The sequence below is a fragment of the Varroa jacobsoni genome, unplaced genomic scaffold, assembly GCF_002532875.2.
Source record: "Varroa jacobsoni isolate VJ856 unplaced genomic scaffold, vjacob_1.0 contig01203, whole genome shotgun sequence".
In the NCBI taxonomy this organism is placed as follows: Eukaryota; Metazoa; Arthropoda; class Arachnida; order Mesostigmata; family Varroidae; genus Varroa; species Varroa jacobsoni.
This window is the reverse complement of record NW_019214596.1, coordinates 76,158-93,769: the sequence shown is the minus strand read 5'-3', so window position 1 is coordinate 93,769 and position 17,612 is coordinate 76,158. Positions and strand designations below refer to the sequence as shown.

The following is a 17,612-nucleotide window of genomic DNA, read 5'->3' as shown; positions in this document are numbered from 1 at the left end:
CGTTCTGACGCCAACGAGGCCAGTGCGGCGCCCGTTCAATACAGCTAAGCGAGCAGGCAGCTGCAACAGTACATACTGTGATCGTTGGCTTCTAGTTTTGCTTGGTAGACGCTTTGTGCGCTCGTTGTAGCCCGCCAATCATCGGTATTACTAGTGACCGCCATAGCCACCGCAATCAGTAGCAGTCGCAATGGAGACACTAGTATCGACCGACGGCCGCGGTAACGTTACGGAGCTACGCAATGGCGGACGGCCAAACGGACCAACAAAAAGCAGCGAGCGATTCGTAGAGGCCACCATAGTGATGCTGATCGTGCCGCTGATGGTGGCAATAGCAACGACGCTCGATACCACTGAGATGCTTTACCAGGGAGGGCAGTCACCCCTATGCGTTCGTCGGCGTCGGTTAACCTTGAAATGTGAAAGAGGCTGCGTTTCTGGTGCTGATGACGTTGTTATTACACTCGTACATAGAGAGATGTGGGGTAGTGAAACGCGCGGCGCGCATCTCGGGGCCCCTCGGAGGCCCTGAACTTGAATAAGAAAACCAGCTACAGTAACGCAGTGCTACCATCGCATCACTGTCACCGTCGTGCTATCCTCTTTATACAGTGGCAGCGTCGGGCCTTCATCTCGTTCCGTTCTGCACTTCTGCCGACGACGACGATGGCGGCGGCGGCGGCGGTGGCGGCAGCAAAGCAAAACAATAACGAACGATCGATCGACCGAACGAGAGTCTAAATGCTTTCTTTTTTACTCATTTGCTCACTTCGCGTCGTTTACGCTTTAGCCTGTTGATCACCGCTTTAATCTATCTTCATACAAACACTGCTAGTAGTCAGCAGCTTGGTTCTAACAGTAATACTGTCTATTGCTGAATGCCAGCTTTCTCGTATCGGTTTCGCTGATTAGAAACTGTGTATTCCTCTAACGCTACCGAAATCCATACGGCGTCACAGCGTCCGAGTGAACAGCTAAGCGACTATCTTAAGGACCACTGATCATAGATGGGATTGGAATGGTAATGAAATTAAAGAGGACTTAAAAATGAAGAACTTCGAAGTGGGGCCTACACTTGATTTTATCCCATTTTCTATTGCCCGCCTCTGGATATATTTGTGTAAAGAAAAAAGAAAAAGGACATACGATTTGCCTCTACATGTTCTTTATTGTGCAGAATACAGTTTCCGAAAAGGTTCAGTATGTAAGGCTAACCATAGATTTTCTCTCTCTAAAATTTAAACGCATAAACATCGTTGAAGTTTAAGAGCTTCGGATTCGACCTCTTTGTTGAAAGGTATATCACCGACGAAAACATTCTCAAGCAAGTTATAGGTGGCGGTGATGGTGATGATGATGATGATAATAATAATCTAATTCAAACAAGATAAGATACAAAACTTTAAATGCGCTAGTTCTGAACTTCCTAAATTTGCGGCAGTCAGTTCCGGCTCATTTGTGGCTGTTGTAGCCTATAATTGATGAGCATAACGGGGCCACGGAGACGAATTTCAGCCAAGCGTGAATATCATCTTAAATTGTGTATGGTTGACCTCTTTGACATAGGAACTTTTCCTTGATTTAGAAAATAATTTCTACATCTTTACGATCATAGGACTTCTACAACTGTATCTCACACGTTGAAACCTATTTTATTTATCAGTGAACTATCATCTTAGCATGACAAAGATAATAATAATAACAACAATATCATCTCCGACATCTTTTTAAGTTCCGTTAGATGGCGGCTTAGTCTCGCTCGAAACGACAACGAGATTCGAGTATCTTGAAAAATGATTAATGTAAATAATTTAATTTTTATAGTTTTTATAATTTTTATAGTATGTAAGTTGATTTTTAGCAAAGTTCCATTGAAGCCTCTGCAGTTGCTCCGCGTCACTGGCTCAGTTTACGAAAGTTCTAGCCTTTTTAAGTTATGGGCTCAGTTCAAAATTTGTTTTTTGTTTATTGTTATATGTAGATAATTTGGCAATCATCGTTAAAGTCTGTGATATGCGTTATAAGCTATTAGAAAGCTTGATGGAAGAAGTTTTACTCATCTTTGTTCAGACTTGTTTATCCAAGTATATGACGATTACATTATATAACACCAACGCCTGCGCCGAAAATATATAACTATAAAGTTGATATATAAGTTATGTGCATTTTCTCTTCTAGTCGCTGTCGGTTTATTGTTTATTTTTCGTTTGTTGATATCCGTTTGGAAGAGAACTTCATTGCCGTTATCGAGATTACCAAATTTTACGCTTGCATCACGCCTCTCCTTAGATGGCTGTCAAAGATTTCTAAATATTTTCAACATCTTTACTTACCCGGTTCTCACCTGAGTCAAAGAGCTGCCGAAACAACTCAGTGTGTACGAAGCTGACTTTCAACTTACCTTGGTGGCTTGCTAAGTTTAAAACTTACTTCCCTAACTTGAAGGGTACGTTCCAGTCGACTATTCTAATGCAACGGGAATGATTCTGAGCAATATTACGAAAAGGACAACTGCTACATAAGTCGGTATATCTACAGAGTGTACAGAAGGAACGTCCTGAGTTGTTTCCACATCTCTTTAATATGGAAAAAATGGCAGGAGTAAAAAAAACGCTGTCTCAAGCTATCCAGCGTGCTCATCTTGGTGACGCTAGATAAGGATTAAACTTTGTGATATCTAAGTAAATGGGCAAAACTGCCGCATTGCGACGTTGTAGAGCAACGAATCAACAATAGCGTGCGCTTGATCAACCGCTATTTAGGACTCAAGACGCTGTTTTTTAGGACTCAATTTTTAGTTGCCGCTATCTAAACGTCTGATTGTCTTACCAGGTCATTTTTGCTTATAACAAATTGCACCTAGTTACTACCACTTTCCTCCGCGAATGCCTTTTATATCTGTCAGTGAACTTTTCGAATAAATCGATTTCCAAAATTATTAGCTGTATACACGCCATTACTTTGAAGCTCTACTCTACGACAGATCTTTAGCACAGTACGTTTTCATAGCAACGTTCTGCTTGATAATTCTCCAAAATATGACGACATTTGAAAGTCTTTCTTTCTGTTGTCATTGAAATTTTGAATATCCATGTATTTATAGTCATGCAGCCTTCATAGAATTTGCCCGCCGGCCAGTCACCTCAGATTTGCCCTTTCATGTCAATGTATGTCGCCTAGTTTATAATTGCTCATAACGTACGCCTCCAAGTTATATTATAAGTATAAACTAAAGTTTATATAGAACGAGAAGCGGTTGTTTCTTTCCCACTTTTGCTTTTTAAACAACTATACCAATATGTATCGGAATAGCAAACATTCATCCCGAATTTGATAGGCCATAATTGAATAAGAAAAACTTACTCGCAGCAAGTTTGGCACAAAAATAAGAAGGAGGCGTTATAACCGCACGACGACGTGCGCTCATCATGAATCGAATGTAGCGCGGTGTAAGATCGTTGGCAACGAAAATCACTTTCAACTTCAAGGTCCTGAAAGTCGTCAGCGGCGGTAGCATGAACGGTAGGCCTAACCGACTCAGTCAGTCAGTGTCCAAAGTGAGCGAATCGCTGAGTCAAATAGCCATCGAATGATTGAGCGACTAAAGGACGAGCGGACCGACGGACGGAGATGAAGGGAGTGGGGCCCTCGCAAAGCGGCCTTGGACGCGCCGCTTCGGAGTAACTCTTCGAGCAACAGCAGCATCAAGAACAACAGTCAGAACAGAAAAAGGCTACTGCCGACTATAATATATATATATATATGTATGTAATGATAAATAAAAGAATACTATATATGCTGCCTATGTGTGGCAGTATAGAAGCCAAAAACAGCTGAGAGGACGGCAATTGTTACCGTCGCCGTTACCAAGTGAACCGAGGCAATGACATCGTATTCTTATTGCTAACAGATCTGCAATTTGTTACTCCAGCGACAGCGGTAATGCTGGCGAGGCCGTTGATGTCTATGTTATGTAATGTTCGTTGTTTTTATTATTTACTTTTTCAACCAACGATACCTTAAAGCGGATTATGTAGTATTATGTAGTTGTCTAATGAGTCGTTATTTTGGGAACGACGATCTCACGTCTCGAGGAGCTGCAGGATGAACGAAGTCGCGGCAGACAAAGAAAGGAATCAATTACCGACACCTGTTTGCCATTCAAGCAAAGAAGTTAACACAGAACTTACGAAATAGCCGAAACGTCTCATAAGAAGAAAATCGTCACTCAGATTGTTCCAACAAATCTACTCAATTCATGTGTGTAAAAACGGGCTGATATTAGAATCCAGACGAAGTATTATTTAAATCGAAATATATATGCGCGTCATCAGGAGTACCTTCGGTAGGCCCCCATGTGACCACCACTTTATTGGTGGTCTCTACGACTCGAAGAAGCAACCGGAAATAGAAAATAGCGCCGATAGCGATACTGAACGTCTTGTACATATACTTCAGTAGCCGCTGTGAGTGCAATGGTCGAATCGGCCGGCTTGCAGAAATGCGTCGAAGTATAGCAGAAGTTTGGCTGGTCTCTATGGCGATATATTATCTGTATTTGTTGTCCAATCTCATTGATGCCTGCTGCGGTTGCAGGAGTAACGGTATATAAGTATATTATCATTCCTGCTTGTGACCAGTCACCGAGGGCAATCCTTTCTCGATGATGACGGCGGCGACCATGGAAAGCTAATCTCCTCACAACGGTGATGATATATGACAGATGGCTGCCTGTTATAATGATGATATTATGATTACTAATAATTTGAGCAAGGTTCCCTGAGTATAATAAGAGTGCCCGTTGGAGACATTAGCCGTATCGGTAGCCTAAGTCAACAAACTGAATTGTATTAAAAGGTATACTCGTTTCAAGGTAAGGCCATCAACTTTACTAGATAGAGCTTGATCTCTCTCTATTGTGCTTCATTATGCTGCTATACACTAGTTCCTTTAACTCTTCATATTTTCTCTTGCAGAGCGTATTGCATTTGGTCCAGACACAAAGAAAGGACCGAGGTCACGTTATTTCCTGTTTTTCATCCCTTAAGTAAAGGGATGTCTTCAAGTAGCGATAATTTCTACATATTTGTTTCCCCAAGAAAACAATCCGGTTCGCCAGAAGAACGCGGCAGCAGTCTCCTGGCGATGTTAACGTAAATCGATCGTGCATGAAGTTCTTGTTAATTACCAGGCGAATGTATTTTTATTATTATAGAAACCTATGTCTGACTCGTTTCGATGGATAACGGTCCGCAACAGTGACGTCACCTAAAACGTCTGAGTTGATCCGTTCGTTTAGCCGTGCATATTGTATCATCATGATCATTTCTACAATAGCGCTAGGATAGTTATTGCATGGCGCGAGCATTCATCGATGGATCGATGTATAGTACTGTTATTATCATCACAAGTTCTGTTACTGCTGATACTTGTTGTAGTACTATTTTTATTTTTACTACCGCTACAACTCGTAATCATAGTTCATATCAATTAGTTCTACGTCACCAACGGCTTCGTTGCATCCGCAATCGGCCATCGTTGGCTTTGCCCCGCTGCTGCCCCGTAGTAATTCCGTAATTTCGCTCGTTCCGTCGTCGTCGTTGTTAAATGACCTGATCATGTTGGCGCGTCTAAGCGCTGTTTAGTTGTCGTCCTTGTGATGAAGCGCTCATTGTCGAGGTCGCCGGAAGATACCTGCCTGCACACGCACACACGTGATTATCCGCTGTTCGGTCTGCTACTACTGCTGCTTCTGTTTCGACTCTGTCCTTCGTGCTGCCGATGGCCAGACGTAACCGTTTGCTGAAACTGGTACCACCTCAAATATTTAGATCCCCCGCCTGGCCTCCGACCTATTCCTGGCGGGGTTAGTCAATGGAGTAACAGCAAATTGGAACCAAAAAGGAGGCGCAATGAAAACGAGCAGACGGTGTTAACAGAGCACCATGTGTGTCAGTATGCCTGAAGTGAACTGTGACAATGATTGATCGGTAGGAGTACCTCTAGACACCATAGTATATTTATTTACGTATTCGTCTCCTTTTAGTAAAGTAAACTTCAGTATGAAAGAGAGAATTGGTTACTTTCTCTAATTCTAATCGTCTTAGACAAGAGTCTAGTGATCTCTGAAGTATGGCTGGCTAGCATAGGTTGGTGCCGCTGAAGAACGTCGCCAATCATCGCGGTGATGATCGTAATACGAATAGTAATAGCAATAACAACAAAAACGTTTGGCCATAGAAAAACGGTTGCAGCAAACGAGAAGACGTATCGAGCAAATATAGAAACATACAGCAGTCTAAACCGTTCATTTTTGGCTGAAGCAGGTGCGCTACTTACTACGCAGTTAGGTCTTTGTATAAAATAAGTATTAACAACTACATATAAACACGAGCAGTGACATCAATGTACGAACGCGTATGCGATGATGTGAGTGGCGTAGCTCATTAAGTAGTCGGGAGGCGCGGGGGACGGGGAAGGGGGTCGAGTTGGCGTCACCTTGTGATGACGACAAGGACGACTAGGACTGAGGCGTAGCGTTAATTCAGATTTATATCGATGTGCGGACCCAACGATCGAGCGGCAGCAGCCGTCTCCGTTGATATTGACTGTGACCATTACAGCTAGTCCTACTCCGTGAGCAAGCGACTGGGGGGTGGCCTGTTGTTAGCGGATAGCCAAAAAACCGACCGTGGCAGTAGTATTATTAGTAGTAGAAGGAAACGCCTGCTGTTTCTTTGTTCGTGTCCTTCCCATCCGCTGGCCGAAGGGGTCACCACACTACCCACAAGCACCGGCTGTTAACCTGGCCTAGACAGACGGGCCTGTAACCGGTGAAAACCGTTGCTGGTGCACGAGCTGGCGACGGCGCGTGGCATCTTGCGCCACCTTCCTATAACCAACGGTATCAACCAACCTACCGTTGTTCTTCACTGGCCCGCGCTATCCACATTATCATTATCATTACTAGCAGCGTCAGTAGCGACTACCTATCGTTTGGTCCTCCACCAACTAGTTGAATTTCACTTCGGCATCGCAGCTCTAGACTTGCTGCAGCAGCTATGCTGGCTGGTTCACTTCCTTTTGCGCACAGTTGCTTCTCATTTATCCTAACCCAACGATACTAAGAGCGCACCCCTCGGCCCCGGCCCTAAAACGTTCAATGACTCCTTCGCCTATTCGAGGATTGGCTCCTTCTGGCATACGCCATGATCAACACCGTCATGGTGTTCCATGTGCGGCAGCGGCAGCACGCGCCTATTACTACGAGAACCGTGTATAGTGATCACTGTCGTGGTCGTCGTCATCGTCATAGTGAAGGATCCAAAGCGGCAAGGCATTTCACTGCTTCACCAATGCGCTCTCGTTGATGTCTCGTGAGATGGCAGATTGTCGATTTCACTTTTATACATTTGCTTCCGCATTGAGGCGGCCCACTCACTCCCTCACGGGAGCTCGGTTCTCGCTTCCCATCCGATTTCCCTGCACCCTCGAAGAGCAGCCGTGCCCAGGCGCATCTGCAGGTACCCTGGTCTGGCACATACCTATTGTCGCGTTGACCCTTTGTGCCAGCGTGTGGATATCTGATCAGATTGCGTTCGCTATAGGTGAAAGCTAAGGTCGTCTCTGTTTCTAGGAGCAAATCATTAGGCTCTAGGCAAACTTACACAGGCAAGTTTTGTCGTTGTTTCAAACTGACGAGCCCTTGTTTCTTAGGTTTCTCCGATACTGCCAATTCTGTTGCCGCTATCTCGCTACACGTATGACGCACTGAACCCTCATGTATCATCGAAGGAACCAGTCCATACGAGATGTCTCTGAGGGACTCGCAACTTAAAGAAACATAAAGACATTTGACCTCATAACGAGCCTTTCGCTCATATCATGAACTTAAAAACAATAAGCTTTCAAGCAGTAGCAAGTCGGGAAGAAGAGCAATATAGGCTTACATTGTTGTTTCCGTTAGAAGCCTGTCGTGTGTGCACGATTTTCCGCGTACCATTAGTTTTGTTTATCTTTTCTCCATTTTTTTAGATCACATCGATAGATTTTTAGAAGACAATAATCGCAATGGTGATAATGAAGCTCTACGATTAACATTGGCATTGAACCAGACATCTAAACAATATGCTTTTGCTCCACATCGTAAGGCATCGCAGAGAATAAAGTGGCCGAGAAAATCTACCAAGGACCAGCGGGGACGGCAACGAGAGAGAAAGGGAAGCTGGCTTGTCGATGAGTCTATTCTGATCAGGTCATTGAGCTCCGACCTCAGCGTACGTAGAGACTCAAAGAATGTTTATACGAGATTCGGTCGCTGACGACTCATGACTAGCAGCAGACTATGAGGAAGAAAAAGTAGACTAGCATGCAAGCGCAGGACAAGGCAGATGGAAGGACGATCTCTTTAGACCGAGCAAGTAACGGCCGACGACGACGTTATTGAACTCTCGATTTCACTCAGACAACCCGTGGCCAGTAGCGGGCGAAGGGAACGCGCGGGTTCTATCTTCGCTCAGAGTAGCATCAGCAACAAAATGAAACGTAGCACGGCAACACACACAAAAGGAGCTACTTGAACCATCTGGGCAGAACTGACTCTATCCCCCACATGGTTTCGGCTCGCTCCAGGCCCACGAAACGATATATGAAGGTTCATTGGCGTAGGGAAGGTGAAGATCCCTGAAGGTACATCATAACAGCAAGTCGGGCTTCAATCTCTAGACACCAGCACAGGCGACGATACCTTAGATGTTGCCTGCTGCACACTCGTATAAGACACATCGTAAGTTGCCTATATTTCTACCTATACGTATCGGCAACAGATCTGTGCAAATACCGACCAATACAGTGGTGAACTTGGGTGTAAGTTCTCGGCGTCGAAGCACTGATGGAGACGCACTAAGGACGCAGGGAAGAACGGACGCTTTAATCGTCATCCATTTCGATAAGAACCATACGCAGGCTGGCGCTTCTGTTGTGCCAGGCGTAAAACTAGGACCCCAACTTGTCATGCTAGCGCGCTATATCCTGTCATAAAATTGCTGTCGTTATCATTCGGTTTGTATCATTCATCGGAAGACAGACAATGGCGCATGTCCTACAGATGTAATGCGCTGTTCTCCGGCATATCTGTGTGACCAAATCTATGTTGACAGGTAGGACGAACAGTCAGGCCGTCACCAAGTACTAGTAGTGGTCCTGCGATGACAATCAGAGGCAGATGTAGCCGTAAACCGTTACGCGGTGTCGCCACACGTAGTCGCTACTAGTTCTATTGATAACCCGAACAGAGGCCAAAAGAACCAGCTTGAGACAGATCTGAGTGCTGGCAGAGGCATTTGCCACGCTGCTTTCCCTAACACGATCTTTAACATCTTGCCATCTTAGCCAGCTTCGTTCATATAACGCTGACTATTAAAACTATGTTCGTGAATTCTAATATTTACTTTTTATCATTATTTCCTATGAGAAGTTGAGTGTTGTCAGCATAACAGCTTCACCAATAGACGAAAAGTTTTTTACTGCATTGTGTATACAGTTTTACAGAGCGTTCTACACAAAGTCGTATTTCTCAAAATAGATTTTATCTCAAATATACTTCCTTTTATAACATCAACTGCGGATTACAGTCGGGGTTCATCAATGATCGTACTGAGATGTATGCGCAACATCAGTGATATCCTTAGCGAGTCGTACGATGCAGGTTACATGCTTACCACAGGCAAGGCACGATATGAGTACTACTTTTATTCGACTAGAATATGGTATAGATTTTTCTCGTTAAACGAAGGTACGATAATTCATACCTTTTACTCAATGCTAACAGTATCGATAATTATAAAAATTCCTTTGCCCGATTTAATCTCAAAATACAGGTTAAAACTGAAGCCAAGCTTCTCACCAAATCCTTTCTAGTTCATTACCATTTCCAGAAAATAACAGGAGTTAGACGTGTTTGAATTCACTTGAATAAGCTTCAAAGATTACGTTAAATAGCCAGATAGAATTTTCACAATCGAGATCGTGAATGATCCGAGATATTTTACATTTTATCACGTTTCTTATCTTACATAGGTCGTTTGCGATCGCGTTCTTAAACGATATCTTGTTTGTCATCTAATTTGGTTTCCACTACTTTTCTAGTTTGGTGGACTACCAGTGACAAATGGAAATTAAAAACATAAAACGAGGTTTCTGAGGATTTATTTTTTGTGCAAGTCTGTGTTTAGCGTTAGCGACTTTTTATTAAGTTACATTCATATATCATACACACACATATACATATATTAGGCTGTTCCAAACTTTAGAACAGAAAAACTTCAAAACTTATTGAGCCGGAATGATTTTTCAGTGCCCTAGAGGCACTATTTAGTTTCATTTCGTTGTGCCAACGCTCTGGCAGCCCTTTTCGATAGCCAGAGTTATCTGTCTATGGCTTCTCGATAGAAATCGATAATGGGAGATGCTTGCCCACCAGTCACCATTTTAGAGCATGGAAAACCCTGTAATTACACAGGTTTAGATTTGGAATAATAAGCAGTGTGTTCTTTTGTTCAATCCAAGAAGTAACCGAGACATCGCAATGAGGCCTGACATTCCCATAGACATTGCTACATTGTTTGCTTCCGATTGCCGTGCCAACGCTTTAGAAGTTGGTCGAGGGAATCGAGATGCCGGGCTGCATTCATTGCTTCATTTTCGACCAACGCTTCATAGTAGTAGGTGTCCACCGCAGGTGCTAGTAACACTTTATATGCAAACCTACTCGACATCGCTGCATTCGGACTCAAGTTCTTTGCCAAGCGACGCCATTTCCTTGCCTGATCCACTGGCTGGCGGTAATGATTATACCGTACCTCATCTATGGCGACGGTATGCCCCAGGAGGCTTTTTGTTGATGGAAATTCCGCAATTGCACGTGGAGTATATATCACTGCATTTTCAACTAGCATGGAGCCGATTCAAGGGGTAACCCATTTTTTTACTCAGATAACGCATTTTTAATATTTGGCTTGTAATTTTATAATACGTTACATGTTAGAGTGTGGCAATTTTGACTAACAGAGCCCCTAGGCTCGAAACTTTATCCCCGCGAAAAGCTACTTTGATTGCGGCAATGTATTCTTGTTTCTCAAGTCTCAACATCCGATCACTTCCTCGTTGGCTTTTAATAGTCCAGTCCCCTATTTGAAACGTTTGCACCATTCACCTACTGCGTTTTCGTTTAAGGCCTCCTTGCCTAATTGATTTTTGATGAATTTGCGCAGCACTGTGCGCTTTCAACGAGCAAAAACTTGACCACGGACCGTTGATATTCAACACTAAATGATATTTTTAAATCAATTTTCTCTGGTGAAAAGTCAACATATTTTTCTCATGACTTCGTAAAAACTGGGGTATGTACCAGCCAGCTTTCGTCTGCTAACCGCGCGTAGTTTAAAAAAATTTCAATACTATCGAATTTTCAGAATTACATACAGTTGGCACTGGTGCTTTTTTTCATTGATCAGACTTCGCAAAGGTAATGTGTTGTTTCTTCGTCGCATTTCGTCAAACCGTTGTCGAACGATAAGGAAGCTCGTTTCTTAAGAATTCTAATCTTCCCGAAAGCCATATTTCAACAGGGTAAACCAAAAGCAAGTGACATTTTATAGAAATGACTATACTGAATTATATTATTTGATCGCCCTAAGGGATATATAGGCAAAGACGGCCAACTGTTTAGGCCGCTGGATTTCGAACATATTTAACGCCGCACCCTTTGACGGACATTTTCGGTACGTCGCCATAAGGCCACCGCCTCAGTCGGTGATCGCTGCCATTAAAAAGGAGCGACCAGAAACAGAGAACAGCACTAACAGATGTAGTGAAGCATGGACGTACATCAGCATCCGTTGCAGCCGATTACAGCGGTCAAATGAGCTGACCTGCAGAAATTCGGCTTGTCTTTATACTGATATATTATCTGTGTGTGTTGTTTAGTTTTGTTGGCGCTTCTTGTTGTAGAAGTGTCTTCTACAGGCTTGTGTTAAAAATACATTTCAAGACTGTTGCGCAGTTTAGTAGCGTGTGTTGCGACAGTCCGCGATGGAATAGTAATATTACTGCATATCGGCAAGGGTAACTTAAGTTGAAATAACTTCTGACGCTTTGACGTTCGATACAGATGATTCAAGCATGTTGTACGAATTCGTTGCAATTCGTATCTTGTCAAAGACAAAAAGACCAACAACTTCGTTATTGGCTTAAACCCTGTTAAGTTCGTTCATTGCTTTCACCTGTGCGGAGTTATAAGGTTGCATGCAGTTACCTTGTCATTGCTGTATCTGTACATCTATATGTATGCACACATATAAGCGACTCACGATAGATTCACCTAAAATTCAGTTTTCATGCCCACTTGTCGACTGATTCGCTCGTGGCTCATTGATTTCTATTACGCTACTTATTTCTCCATTGTGAATGTTTCGTCGAAGCTCTTATTGTCTGTTCTTTGGAGATCTGTATCTGTAGCCACCCGTACAACTGTGCACCGCTACCAGCGCTGACAACAGCCAAACTAGGCTGCGCAGAAGCGCTTCGAACTTAGACGCGTTTATACCTTGAGTTCTTGCGTTATTATTATTATTATTGGTTGTGTCGCTAGTGTCGCGATCGGCTCGTCATTACGTGTCAGTTGGCTGTTGCTGGATGGCCTTGCAGCTATTCCTGTTCCAATATCACTGTTTGCTTTAAAATACGACAACATCAACAGCAGTAGGTGGAGGAGAAGCGTTCAGGATGACCACGAGGCGGCCGTTAGCGATAGGAGAGGGGGCGCTGCGAGCCATACGATGCGGGCTTGGTGCGGCGTACGCGTTTCAGGGGTGTTCGATAGATGCTTGTCTAGCAAGATGGCTGTAGTACTATTGCCATGCAAGTAGATCTATCCCTCGCAGTCAGTCAGCTTCTGTCATTTTCTGCCTGTGAGTGTATGTCTCCCCATTCGATTAGCGCGAAGGTTCATTCACTCCGTTTCCTGGTTGCTCCTCGTTCAACACTGACTGTTTGCTGACTAGTCTCGTGCCGCCACCGCCGCCGCCGCCGTCGTTGTGGAGCGACGATGTCCCGAGCTTGGTCTGAGTTGACCGCTCGATTGGTCTGATGATTGTCGTCGACCGCTGACGAATCAGCTGGTTGACCCCGAAAAGGAAGAAGGGCCGGGGGGATGCGGAAGGGAGGGAGAACCTTATAGGCAAATAGAGGTGGAGATTCAAAGTGAAACAGTGCGGCTGGGCTACAAACCTAAGGTCTAAGTTCAGCATGTCCCCCACTCGTACTATCTGTGGCATGGTGTGCTGATATATTGTCTAGCGAAACACTGTTTTATCATCTGCTCGTTCTATAGTAGAGAAGTTGCGCCTTATGAACACTGAAAGCTAATAAGTATTAGGCCTAGATAAAACCCGCACTTTAAATTGATGCATTCGTAAAATACCTAAGAAGAACCGAGTGCATCATCACTGATTAACGCAAATGTCTAATTGTTCAGTTTGCAACGGAAACCATTTTCAAGTATCCTACGGCCATCTTTGAAACTTGTGCAAGCTCTAATGCTCGTTTTGTCTGGAGAAATCAAGCTAAGCCTTGTCGTCTGTGTAGATATGTTGTGTGCAATTTCAGATAGAAGTCTGTTCGCTTCGGCCAGTATGTGGAGGTATCAATACATGATTTCGTGTACCCCCACGTGAATCATGCTTGACTCCCTCTATTCCCAAAGCTTTCCCGTGTATTCAACGGCCTACTTTGATAGCTTATAGCACATCCATTTAAATTATATTATTGTAGATACAATGATACGGTTGATTTGTTTTGCGGTATGGTTCACATAACGAAGCAGATGACAATTTCCTTCGACACGATAATATTGATAACGGTGCGTGTGCTACCAAAATAAGAACGGTAGATAACTCATAAAAGTCTGCTTTTTTCTCTCGTATCCATTGTATCCCACTGTGGCTTGTCTACGGCAGTGTGTATGGAGATGTTCCGTTTGCAATGAAAAATTCAATTTCTTTCCGCCAATAATCATATGCGTTGTAGCAATAAGAATAACATTGATTCTAACGATGATGACAGTACTAAGCGTGCTTCAGATTGCGTACTCTTGTTTTATCTTAACCTAGCACGCACAACCCATCGTACTGTCGTCGAAAGTGTGGGGACTACCGCATCGACCAGGCAGTAATTCACTGACAGCCAGCTTAATAGACGGACTTGTCGAAAGCCATTTGTGAGTAAACGTATGAATGAACGGAGACAAATGGGAAAGATATTTCCTCTCTCTTGTTACCGGTGCTGATAGTGTTTCTAATCAGTCGACTTCTACCGTGCGTCGAACGAGGGACAGGACGACAACGCGTTACTGTTTCCGCCGGCATTTACATACCGAGACAATCATAGCAGCTATACGATATAGTATAATTAGAAACAGCCAACTAAATCCAGAACCCCATAAACATGTGCAATAGTTTCGTAAAATTCCTTTATGAATGGTAATCTTCCTTACTAGAAGCAGCAGCTGCACAGAGGAGCAGATTCGCTAACGAAGACAGGAGAGAAGAAACTCGCGTTAACGATGACCTGATAAAGCAACGTCCCCTGTATCAATGCGTCGAGCGTTCAACAAACTTAGTGCTGGGTGCGAAAAGGCAGCGATGATAGGTTTGCATAGCAGGCAACGGTTGAAATAGCACACGTGGGTTCACTCTGTTACCAGCTGATTGGGGTTGGGTCGAACATATTCGCGAGACTTGCCTGGTTTTACCTTCATCTATTTTTAAGCTTTACGATTTCCATACAGTCCACAAGTATTTGCTAACCGATTTTGTGATGGTAACGGCTGATGTTCGCCCTTTGAGATCCTTCAAGTATCAAGATCACGAAAAGATTTCACCCCAAAAAGGGAAATATATTCACTCACTGTACAGTATGTATATATAGATCCCAATAGTGTTATATAGTCATACACATAGTTAAGCTAGCCAGCCTTTTTTTTTTTGTTTGTTTGTTTTTTACTGATATACATGTAAATCGAAATATAGGAAAGAAATCAAGGACGCAGGGGTAATTTTTGTCACAGAAGAATTTGCTGCAGAAGCAATAGATCTGCAATCGCAAAACGGTGCAAGAACCGCCGACCGATTGTAGATATACGCATATGGTTAACACGTGAAGTCGAGCATCACCCGATGAAGACCTAAATCACTCTTCTTCTTTCCCGTTTACCAACACAATGCGTCCTTATAAATATATGGTTTCGGCAGCCCGCTTTTTTCTAAAAAAAATGCATATATATAGCATATAATTATTAGAGAAAATCAGAAGCTTACTGGAAAATAAACAAAAAAAAATCTTGTCAAAAGAAAATGTCTTGTCACAAACATTGAATTTCATAGTTTTCAGTGTGTGAACTGTACTTAAAGGGATTACGTGTTTAATTCAACGCTTATGAGTGAATTTCATGGAAATCAACTTCAAACCAAGACGAAATATAAAATAAGAGATGTAATATTTAGCGGCGCAAGTAAAAAATGCTTCGCTCAAAACCGTTCCCTCCTACAAAGATGGCCAAAAATCTAAATGCTAAGAGACGATAGTGCCTTATATTTGTGTGTCGGAGCTTATTATGTTACTCGCCTCGAGTAAAGCTTCGAGTCAACAATAACTATAATAATTTTTATTATCTCTACAATTACCTATCCCCAAAATAAATAATTTAGCCATGTTCTTGTAAAAAATACGTATCTGTCGACTTACTGGTAGCGAAGGCAGCAAAATATAGCAATGAACTTCATTTTTACTCACGAAGCAGCTTTTGAGCTGATTTTATACATCAACAATTAATAATAATGAATGCCTTTCAGAATCCTATTATGATCATCATCATCATCACTTTACGCGTTTAATAGAAAACTATTTTCTCGCTTTACTATAATCAGACGACGGTGTGGGTCTATGCCAGTTGGGTCAGAGGAAAACTGAAACGGCATCGAACCTTTTTGATCGGGTTTGGAGCGTATTCTTCAAACCATGCTTCCATTTCTTCTTGCCATCATCGCGGTCAATAACGAGATCCTATAGGCTGTAGGCATCTATCTACGTGCCTCAAACTCTTTAAACTAAACGGATATAGCACTGCATACCTTAAACGACGGCCATTATTCAGCTGGCCAGCAGCCATACAGCATTTATTGATTTGTCGATATGTGTAGTCGAGTTTCTTTGAAGCACAGTGTTTGGATCTAGGGTTCGTTCTGTTGTGCGAGGCCCTCAACGTTTTTGTTTGCGTATAGCAATGCGGGGACGAGCGACCGCATCGACGCAGCAATCCCCCATTCTCGGCTAGTTCTTCTGCCACACAAACTAACTGGCCGTCTAGCGAATGCTTCTGGCAACGCTGCGCTCGGACGGATTCAGCCGCTGGTTACACCTGAACTTCAATTTTTGAATGAACACCTGCCCGATGGGACTTGCGCCTTCAGCTCTCAATAAAAGAAAGGAGAGGGCGGGAGAAGGCCGCGGTTTCGCTTGAAGGCGACCGACGAACCGTTGCATAACAGACACCTCTCTATCCTGGACCTAAGGCCAACTGTACATTGAATGCTTTTACTCTCAACCAGATCCTAACTGATCCTCCAACGAGATCCCTCGATTTTAACTTTTAAGTTTGAACCCGCCGCTCACACTGCCGCAGTTATCCAGATGGCTGTTGCTAAAACAACCACACCACTACTACTACCAGTTCTACATCTACTGCCACCTCTCAGCGCCTGTTGGCAGGCCAAGCAATGGGGATTGAGTCCCCCGTAGCCGCCTGCGACTCATATACTGGTCGCTTTAATCTCTCTCTGTCAATCTCTATAACGCTCCAGAACTCCACGCACTTTCGATTTTCTCTCGAGGTTTTTGTTCACCATTCGAAGTCTCGTCTTCCTCTTCTTTTTTTCACTAGAGGTGAAATTTCAAAAACACAGCCGCTTAGTCCTGCGCAGAGGGGCGGGGGGTGCCACCATTTGCTTTTGATGGGCTATCCACTTTTTGGACACACGGACGGACAAGCAAGCGCGCTGTCGGTCGCCGGGCGAATATCCTGGAGGTGCAAAGCGAGGCTAAGGTGCAGATGTGACCTCACCAAGTGCGTGCATTTACGAGAATAGAATGCCTAATAGTATGAAGTGGAATACAGTTCTGCAAAAAAAGCATGAAAGTTTTTACTACGATAGCACACCGATCTGAAGAAGGAAGAAAAGAGTCGGAGGCATGGGCAGAAGAGGCGCGTGGGTGCACGTATACGAACAGCGCCAAAATAGGCGCCTACGACTCGCTCTTGTTACTAGTGGCTTCTGCTTGGGGATGGGCCGTCGAAACAAATTCTAAGGTGAACCTAACTCGTGACCCCGACTAATTGCCGCGAATCTCTGCATGGACGACGACTTTGTACCTAAATAAGTCTAACAATGAAAGGACTATCCTGATTTTGAAGTAATTTGGACGTGCTACTGGGAAGCTACTACTTCAGTATGGTAGCTGCTCATAACGCGGAGGCTGTTTTGATCGGTGAAGTTCAA

General features: G+C 43.6%; 1 protein-coding gene across 9 annotated transcripts in view; it reads right to left on the bottom strand.

Moving 5' to 3' along the window:
• Positions 1 to 1,148: 1,148 nt before the first annotated feature.
• LOC111271879 (uncharacterized) overlaps positions 1,149 to 17,612 on the bottom strand; it is a 51,990-nt gene continuing 35,526 nt past the window's right edge. For 7 of the 9 annotated variants that reach the window (XR_015315513.1, XR_015315511.1, XR_015315512.1 and 4 more), the window contains one exon: positions 1,149 to 5,808. The gene's annotated coding sequence lies outside the window, so the exon portion shown is untranslated. Of the gene's footprint in view, positions 5,809 to 10,190; positions 17,233 to 17,612 lie in introns of those variants that run through there. The other 2 variants (XR_002687191.2, XR_002687190.2) reach the window with 2 other exon arrangements.